This window comes from Egretta garzetta, unplaced genomic scaffold, assembly GCF_000687185.1.
Source record: "Egretta garzetta isolate BGI_Z169 unplaced genomic scaffold, ASM68718v1 scaffold123, whole genome shotgun sequence".
NCBI classification, from domain to species: Eukaryota; Metazoa; Chordata; class Aves; order Pelecaniformes; family Ardeidae; genus Egretta; species Egretta garzetta.
Genome location: NW_009259182.1, coordinates 1,290,740 through 1,300,464, shown reverse-complemented (window position 1 = coordinate 1,300,464; position 9,725 = coordinate 1,290,740). Strand labels below are relative to the sequence as shown.

The 9,725-nt window shown below is 42.1% G+C and overlaps 1 protein-coding gene across 1 annotated transcript in view; it reads right to left on the bottom strand.

The window, feature by feature from the left end:
- Positions 1-9,725, bottom strand: part of CRIPT (CXXC repeat containing interactor of PDZ3 domain) — a 38,214-nt gene that overhangs the window by 10,824 nt on the left and 17,665 nt on the right. The window lies entirely within an intron of this gene.

Below are 9,725 nucleotides of genomic sequence, written 5' to 3'. Positions count from 1 at the left end.
AGGCTGTGCCCCTGTGGGAAGCCTGCATTGGAGCAGGCTCCTGGCAGGACCTGTGGCCCCGTGGAGAGAGAAGCCCAGGCTGCAGCAGGTTTGCTGGCAGGGCTTGTGACCCCACGGGGCACCCACGCTGGAGCAGTCTGTTCCTGAGGGATTGCACCCCATGGAAGGGACCCACGCTGGAGTAGTTCATGGAGGACTGCAGCCCATGGGAAGGACTCATGCTGGAGAATTTTGTGGAGGACTGTCACCCATGGGAGTGACCCCACGCTGGAGCAGGGCAAGAGTGTGAGGAGGAAGGAGCGGCAGAGATGTGTGATGAACTGACCACAACCCCCATTCCCCATCCCCCTGCGCCACTCAGGGGGAGGAGGTAGAGAAATTGGGAGTGAAGTTGAGCCTGGCAAGAAGGGAGGGGTGGGGGGAAGGTGTTTCAAAATTTTGTTTTATTTCTCATTATCCTACTCTGATTTGATTGGTAATAAATTAAACTAATTTCCCTGAGTCGAGTCTGTTTTGTCCATGATGGTAATTGCTGGGTGATCTCTCCCTGTCCTTATCTCGACCCATGAACCTTTCGTTCGTATTTTCTCTCCCCTGCCCAGCTGAGAAGGGGGAGTGATAGAATGGCTTGGTGGGCACCTGGCGTCCAGCCAGGATCAACTCACCACAATCTCCACAAAAGAAAAGGCAAAAAGACAGTAGTGCAGCAGTCCAGTGAATGTATGGGGAGACTAGCTTAGGCAGCTCATGTGTATACCCCTGTTGACATCTCTATTTTGACATTTAGATGTTGACATCTAGATTTACTCAGGTGCATCCCATCTTTCTAAACAGGTGAAACTTCCTCTCCAATTGAATGGCCAGCCTGCAACTCAGCACAGGCTCTGGTCTTAGCTGGGTTTCTGCCTGGAGGTGGAAATTTGCCTCTCAGAGCAGCTTCCACCTCTTGAATGAGGCTTCTCCTTGTTCAGTCTCAAGGCTTCACATGCACGTCAGACTGGCAGGGTTGTGTCAACAGTTTTTTGTGTAGCCCAGGACTTTACACAGCTTCTGCAAGTATCCAAGGAATCTAGCTCTTTGTGTGACTTTTGCAACTCCCTGAATTTCTGAGTTTGGAAACACCCAGTGCCCCTGCTTAGCTCCATGACCTAAGCCTTCCCTAAACCAGGGATTTAGCAGAAATAGTAATAGGTGAGCAAGAAAACTTTTCTAAAGAAACCAGTATCCCATAATCCAGATTCATAAGGCCAAAATCCCCAAGTTAGCAAGCCTAGTAGGCCAGACTTACTTTAACAGCTAGACATGAGTTCTTGATGGATTGCTCTTCTCCCTCCATTCCCTCCATCTGTCTTCCCAACTGCTCTGCTCTAAGCACTTTCTTACATTCTTATTCATAAGGTGAAGCCCAGCTGGCAGTGGCAAACAGGTTCTTTTAAAATACAGGGAGCTTCAGTGTGCTGATCTGAGGAAAATAAAGCAGGCATCTCTACCCAAGTACCCTTCACCTCATGTGAGTGCAGTAAGCAGGCAGCTGTTTGGGTGTTGGGAGGGGGTCCTCCTGTAGGAGGACCTTCCTGTAGGACTAAGGGTGCTCATGGTTAGTTGGTCAGGGGTTTGGGTTTGCATTTTATGGAGAACTGTGAAAGCTGATGGAAGTTCCACAGTGTGGAATAACACTAGTCTTGTTTTGTAAGTTTTATGAGACAGGAAAATTTTCCGTACCCAGCTTTAATCATATGTGGGTGGATCAAAGGTTGTAGAGAAACTTTGGGAGAATTAGAACAATTTTGTTTTCCATAGCATGCCAGCCATTTAAAACTAGACCTTTGCAAAAACATTGTCAGTAGTGTTATGTGAGCTAAATGATGATAAAACACCACATGCAAAAAAAAAAAAGGTATACAGATTAAGATATTTTAATCTAGAGAAGATCTGTATCTGTATACAACCATACCAGAAAATATAAACAAATAAACGTAAATATGTATCTATCTTAGATAACCATCGTAGGTGTATTTACCTTATCTTTTCCAGTGTATTACTTGTCATGACATTAGCTTTTGTAATCTGCAGCATTAATTCTTGACTACTCTCTAGATAATTATGCAGACAGATGTACTATATAGGACATCACTGTTTCAGACACTGCACAAAAACAGTGGTGACATACCCTGCCTCAAAGAGTCTTCTGTCTAAAAGATGTACTAGAACAGAATTATTGAAACGTAAGACTGCAGAGCCAGAAAGGACTTCAGGAGATAGTGTAGTCCAACTCCACGCATTAAAGCCAGCTAAAGTGTGTTTAGACCAACCACAAAGGTATTTGTCCATTTTCTTGAAAAGCCGCAATGAAGGCAATTACACAGCATGCCCATACAACCTATTTTAGCACTTCATATAATCGAAAGATGAAAATAAATCAGCCTAATTTGCAGCAAGAAAGATATATGCTTAACGTATGAAATATGTTACTGTTGTAAGGATGAAGAACAGCTGAGCATTACTTTTTTATAACATCCATTCATGCACTGGAAAATTGTTAAAATCTCTACCTGTAACCTTCTCTTTTTTTAAGTGAACAAACCAATTCCTTAAGCTTTGCTTTGTGTTTTCTAAAATCTGCCATCAGGACAAAGTTTTCCAACTGAGTCTTTAAAAGGATCAAGTGGAGCAGAATAATTACTTCCCTTGTTTAAAATATGACAGCCCTGTTCATTCATCCCAGAATGACACTATTTAGTTGACTCATCTGTAGTTTGTAACATACTTTTGTTCCCACATACTTTTCTGCTGTAGTGCTACATAGGTGGTTATTTTCTATATATACATCTACAATTTCTCCCTTCCTTGCTAGGCTAGTTATCCTCTTAAAGAAGAAAATTAGACTTGTTCATCTAATGGCAGATTGGAGGTGGAGGGGAAAGGTTGTGGGCGGACACTTATCAGCGCCTTATCACTTCTCTCACATACTCGTTCTTTGGTGTTTTATGCTGAAACTCCCCAGGGCATGAAGCTAGGCTGATGAGACTATCATTTCTGACTTCTCTTTGGAGCTGAATGCATACCATTTCTCTTTTCCAGACCTTGTAGATATCTATGAGATGACTGCCAATGGTTCAGAGATTAATTTCAGCTAATTGCTTGATTAAAAGGAAAATCAATAATGTCATATTTCAGGTGAATGGCAAAATCAGGGAGCAGCTGCAGAATATCTACTGTTTGATCCAGAACAGCCACTGCTATACCTAAACATACTGTCTCAAATTAATGGATATGAACAGATTTTACCTTGTTCTGATTTGGCCAGTACAGAGCCTCACAGGTTCCCTCTGCACACCAAGCAGGACAAGCCTGCCCTGTGCTTACTGCTGGGTGCACAGCTCATGCTGGTACTGGGAGCCCCACACCTCTTCTGCTAGCTTTACAATTTTCTTTGTAATGAACATTTTCCAAACACAGTACAAGACTTATTTCATAACAACATGGGTTAAAGTGCAAATGTGTCATTAGGGAAAGTCTGGATGGTTGGAGTGGCAAGATACACGAATCAAGACTTGGGAAAATAGGCTGTTTAGCATCACTCAGAGGCAGCTTCAGTTGGATGAGGGATGCAGGGAGGGGGAGCCAGGCCAGGGACCAGGGAAGCATGGGGTCTGTGGGCGCTGGGCAGCGTGCAGCTGAGCTGAGGGGCAGGCAGCTGTGCCACGCCACACTGAGCCATGTTGTGCTGCACCATAACGGCCCAGTTCATGCCATACTGGACTGTGCCATGCCATGCTGTGCTGGCATGTCCCATAGCAGGACAGGCCATACCCAGCTGTGACAGGTCATGCCATACTGGCCTGTGCTGGGCTATACTGGGCTAACAGTCCCTGCCGTTTCCTTAGCAGGCTGGGGGGTGACTGGGGGAGGCCGGGATGCCCCAGGAATGGCAAGCTGTGCTGCAGACAAAGGCACCTATCAGAATGGCCCTTTCTCAGCTGCAGGCAAGCCCATCTGGCTGGCACCACACTGCTCTTACCTCCACTGCTTTTTGCTCTCCCAGTGCTGATTGAGTATTCCTCCCTTAGATTTCCCTCTTCCTAATTTCTCCATCCTACACAGTATTGGAAGAAAGTGTTGTCTTTAATGGGAAATGAGTTGTTGAGATCAAGGGTATTTAGATCTTCCTAGCTCAAACTGGTGCAAATAAATTGAACCAGGTTTCACTTAGTAAGGTCTGCACCTTCTGATGGGAAGTTCTGGAGAGTTGTGTAAAGACAGCCTTTCCCCAAAAGAGATGAATTTCAAAACCAGTCAGCTAGGAGAAAGTTGTGATAACGGGATTCTTTCCTACCTGCTCCCTTGGTAGTCAAGTTGCTGTAAGCAGAGGCCCTTTTCTCTGTCAGAAGGTCCTAAACCTAGGGACCTCCTGTTCTAGCAGGGCTGCGGAGGAGGGCTCTCAGAGCCTCCTCTTGTGTTGGTATTAATATCAGATGCAAAGAAGAGTGAGCCATCTGGGGCTGCTGGTGTCACCATCTTGGGGATGCTCTAGGGCTCAGCAGGCCATTCAGACCAGTTACGTCCCCATCCTGCGATGGGGCAGGAGGGCCCCTGGGCAGTAATTGTCATTTCCTAGCTATGAACCTCTTCAGGACTTTCTCTGCCCATTGTCTGCTGCAGTACGTGAAATATGCCCTACAGGTCTGAGCTGCAAGATTTTAGCATGTGAGTCCCAAGGCCAGGAAAACCAGCCATTCCTGATACACAGGATGCAGCCAGGGGCTGGCTGGTTTCCTCTTTTCTGGACAGCACTGTATTCCTACTTCTTGAGAAATCATTTTTACTTAATGAGATATCCTCTTGCTATAATGGCCTATTTTAACTCATGGGTCTGCCATGTCAGATGCGTAAAGAATCTTTTTAATGGAAAAAAATTGTTTCTTTTTTAAAAGGTCCTGCTTCCAAAACTGCCAAGGGTTTCATTTCCTTTTCTCCATTTTTAATAACATGGATGATACATAATCTGAACTTTATTCCCACAGATTTTTACGCTTTAAAATCTTCATTTTCTTTTGGAAATCCATTGCACACATTAGTCCTACCATTGCTATTGTTATTTTTTTAATTCTGGATATCTGCACAGCAGTAGGTTAGAAAGCCCTCCTATTATTTTTTGTGTTGCAAGTATGTCAAGGATAAGCCTTTTAGTAGGGGTCCTTTATGAGTCAGCATTTAAAGACCAACTAAAAAAGCTATCTCTGTTCAAAGAGAAAAGTCAGCAATTAGTTGCAAACATATTTGTCATTAATGAAATGAAAATAAGAACAAACACCAACATGCACAATTTTGTTTATCCTCCAGTCTGAGCGTCTATTCCAGAGCCACCTTTTAAGATGCTTCCCCTTCAATTATGTGTGATAATTTGATACTAAAAACAAAGGCCAGATCTTGAAAGTGTTTACATGTATGTATGATCTCTGTTCACATGGAATTTGCCTGGGCTAACATGATTAAAATGATGCTGGGGCCAAAGCGTTCACTGAACCAGGTCATACATAGGTCAGAAAGTACTCACGGACAGTGCTCTTGAGACCAAAAAAATATCTCGGAGCAGCTTAAAAAAATGAATATTTAGCAGGTGATGAGAAGAGATTTGCAGAGCTCAGCCTTTGTACTTAGTCTGCCTGTGCATTCCATTTCTTTTGCTAAGGTCATCTGGCATTTACCTCTGTTTTCCCCCTGGCAAGCTGCTCAGTTCGTTAGCCAGTTTAAGGCTATGATAATACTGTAACACTGTTGAAGGCATTTTTTAGGTAGTACTGCAGCAATGACTTAAGGGAAAGATTTGAATTAAGAAAATGGGAGATAAGCTGCAGGGAAGAAGTACATACAAAAGACAAGTACATTATGGAAAATGTGAAAACTGCTTTACTCTAAAAATCTCCTTCAATAAATTGCATCTTCCTCTGCTCAGTTTCTCTAATACTGGAAAATTTCCTTCCTCTCAAATAAATGCTCATTCTCTTTTACCACTGCTTTCTGGGCTGCAGCCTTTCATTTGTGAAACTGAAAATGATGATCTACCCAGTGTTTTTGCTGTGACTCTCATTCCATTCAGGGATCATGGCTTCTGTGTGTCAACTTGATTTTGCTCTTATTGTAATTCCTATGTTTGGGAAGAGGTTCCTCTACTGCTGCATTGTGCATGGGAGACCTATTTTCTCATTCCCTCACCTCAGCACACTCACTACGTGTAAACTTGGGATTCTAGTTTGATTTGTCAGAGTTTATTTGATTTTTTTTCTGTATAATAAAACCATGTCATTTGTCAAGATATTGAAAAATGACCTTACAAGTACTGTAAGACTTCACATTTAGAAGGGCATGTCACTATGCCTTGATTTGCAATCAGTAAAACAAAGAGTTAAACCAATCAAGATTAATCCTAGAAATTTATCACATTGTGACCAGGACTGAAATTGGTCTGAATTCAAACTCAGTGAAATCTCAGCAACATTCAGATCCAGGTGAAAAGCTCAAGACTGGAGATGGACCTGAGTCACAGATTTGAACCCAGAGCAGAATCTTCACTTTCTTGAATGGATGGAAAAGGGAAAGGGCGGGTCTGGATGCAAACCCCTGCTTCCTCTTAGAACTACTGAGTCTTCAGAGTAACCCCATAGGTTAACTCCAGGTTTCTTCATTAAAACTATTTTCAAGGGTTGGAAGGTACACCTGCATTTCCCGTTCAGCAAACCTCTGGCTCTTTGGGCTGTACGGCTCATTGATTGTATTACAACTGTAAATCCCTTTAGAGCAGTTTTCTGCTCTGAAGTCAGATATTTCCTTTCCAGTAAAAGCTCATCTCTGTCCTTTAAGTACACTTAGTAATGCTGTCTTGATGAAGGTCATCATGAGATGATGACCATCAAGGATATTGACAGGCTCTCCCTTTATAAGCACCACTTACTACCCTTCTTTTTTAAGTTAGTTATTCTCCATCTGTTTTATGGACACGATCTGTTTTTCAGAGTCTTGGATGTTGTGTTGAATAAAAGGAAATAAAATGGGAGACAACAGTAAAGAGAATAAAGGACGAAAAATGCTGTGAGTTCTTAATGCCCAGCAAGGTAAACCAGAATAGCAAATACTCATCCTTAAAGGGATATGTAAAACAGTAGCTTCTTAAGAAGGTAGTTTGAGGAGCAAATGTGGAAATGTGAATGTGGTTCTATCTGTGGCATAAACCAGTCCAGAGCTGCTAACTCTAGATATCCACCAAAAGTGACAGTTATTTTTGTAGCTAGATAGCTGAAAGCTGATGGCCTAGTAAGGGGTAAAGCTGCTGCTCTCCTTTAGGCATTCGTAATTCCCACTGAAGTAAATGACTATAGCAGGAGTATTGCTCATGTAAACACCATGCAAGCTACACCAAGGAAGTATCTCTACCCAAAGCCAGACAAACTCAATTCAAATTTTACATTCACTGGCTTAATCTTGAGATCCTTCCACAACTGAAACTCCTGTTGCATTTATTTGCTAGAAGGACATTTTAACAAACCAGATTATTTTTTTCTCTCCAGTAGAACTTCCTTTTTTTTCCTTCAGCCATACACTTTGTCTAGACACACGCTGCTTTCCCTTTTTATGGCCCCAGTACTTACTCCACGCGAATCCTTGGCATCTTGAATCATTTGGAATGTGCAAAAATATACCTGCCTGCTTTCCTCCTTATCGAAAACCCTACTTGTGATCCAGACATGCATAAAATGTGCCTCAACGTAGAGTGATTATTATTTCATTTGGCAAATGGAAATTCCTGACTTGAATTGTGTACCTTTTCCCATTCCCATAGTTTTGTTATTTCCCAAAAAAAAGTTGGATTCTCATTGATTAGTAATCCAGTGTTCATTTGGAGCAGAATGTAGCCATAAATTGGATCTTCTTTTTGCTAATCAGTAAGACACATTCTCTACATACAGAAGCACTTATTTAACATGACATATATTTATTCAGACATCTAATGTTTATATTTTATGATGCTAGAAAAAGGCAGCTGATGTTTCTTAGAGTTGATCTCTTTTTGATTCCTGATTAGTGTTAAGCTACGTTTAGGTACAAATTGGAATTCAAATATAATACAAACATTCAGAATATTAGTGTTTCATTAGCTGAATAAAATCAGGTTCAATTCCTAACTATAGGAATAAAAAGGCTTGTCAAAACAAAATTTCCATTTAAAACACCACCTTATCTTCATGAACTGAATGATTGTTCCTAGCATTCCATCCTTCACAATGTTAAAGGTAATTTTACTCTGAAACTGGAGGAAATTGAGTTTCTCAGCATCCTAACATCTCAGCTGTAAAGCACCTCTACATGTGCACTGTTTACCTCTACAACTACCATGCTTCGTGTGTCTGACTTACTGATGAACTTCTCAGAATTTCAGAGGCAGTATGGAATTTTCTATTAGTATTAATAGGAAGACATGCAGGCCTGAAGACCACAGCGCAAGAGCTCAGTGTTTACAGTTCCTGATTTGCACCTATACTGCTGTGACCATGGGCAGCCCCATAGACTTGGCACAGAAATCCTCATTAGTCCTTACTTTATTTAGACTTCACCTTTCCTTCTATGATCTCTCCCACTAGTCATTCAGCACTTAAAACCTTTTCTTTTTGCAGGTATGCATCAGATACTTATGAGGAAAGTGGTTGCACTACGCAAGCTTGCAAGGTAACTGGATGTATATAGACAACTAAATCTGTGGAATACTATGGTTAAGGTGCAAGAGGCAAGTCTCATTTTCAGAACTGAGACTGCGTGGCAGTGAACTACTCAAAGGAACAGTTTCACAGCTAGGACTGAAGCCTTGATACTGTGGTAGTGCTGTGTCTCTTTTGAGCCACAAAAAATCTGCCAGATAGCTCTGCAGTGTCTCCCAACCTGAAGTGGAAAGACTTCCAGGGAGCAGCTGCAAGGTACACAGGTGAAACAATCTCCATCCCAAGTTCTGGGAACACCTACCCCTTCTCATAGGAGGCAAGGGTCTTTTACAAACAGGAACAGTGCCAATGATAAGACTGTCTGTGGTTTGTTTATACCAGTAACAAAGATTATGACAGTCATCTCAAAATAATATTTTTTAGTAGGAAATTAGGTTTTACATATTATTTTATTATAGTTTATATAGTTATTTGCAGCTTCTTCATGGCAGGACTGTTTCATGTCACAGAAATGCTGTATTTTCTGACAGCACTTCCCAATCAGACTTCTTGAAAGCTTGCACACAGAACGCTTGCCATCATCTACAAGCAGAAAGAGTTTGGCAGGAGGGTGTTCTCTGTGAGAGGTACTTAACTGAGGAGTTGGCACCTCACCCTGAACTGAAATAGCCTCATGGGCATGCTGCAAATATTTTCCTATTGCCCAGACTTCTGGGGGGAGGAGGCACGGGGGCATTTGGCAGGAAGCAAAGGTCTGTATGAAGCATAGATTCTGTGATCTGTTTAATTAAGATCTAACCACTAAGCATACATATTTAACTGGCAGCTGTTGATGGGCCTGCTGGTCATCTGCTAGGTTTGCCAGATTAGCTTTGTAAGCAAATCATGGATACCTGAGACTGGTGCCTCTTTCTGGATAGAAAAAAAGATTTCTCACAAGTGAGCTCTCCACTCTGCAAGGGACTCAGATTATCAGATAACGAGTGTGCTCCCTACATCTGAAAAAATGGTCCA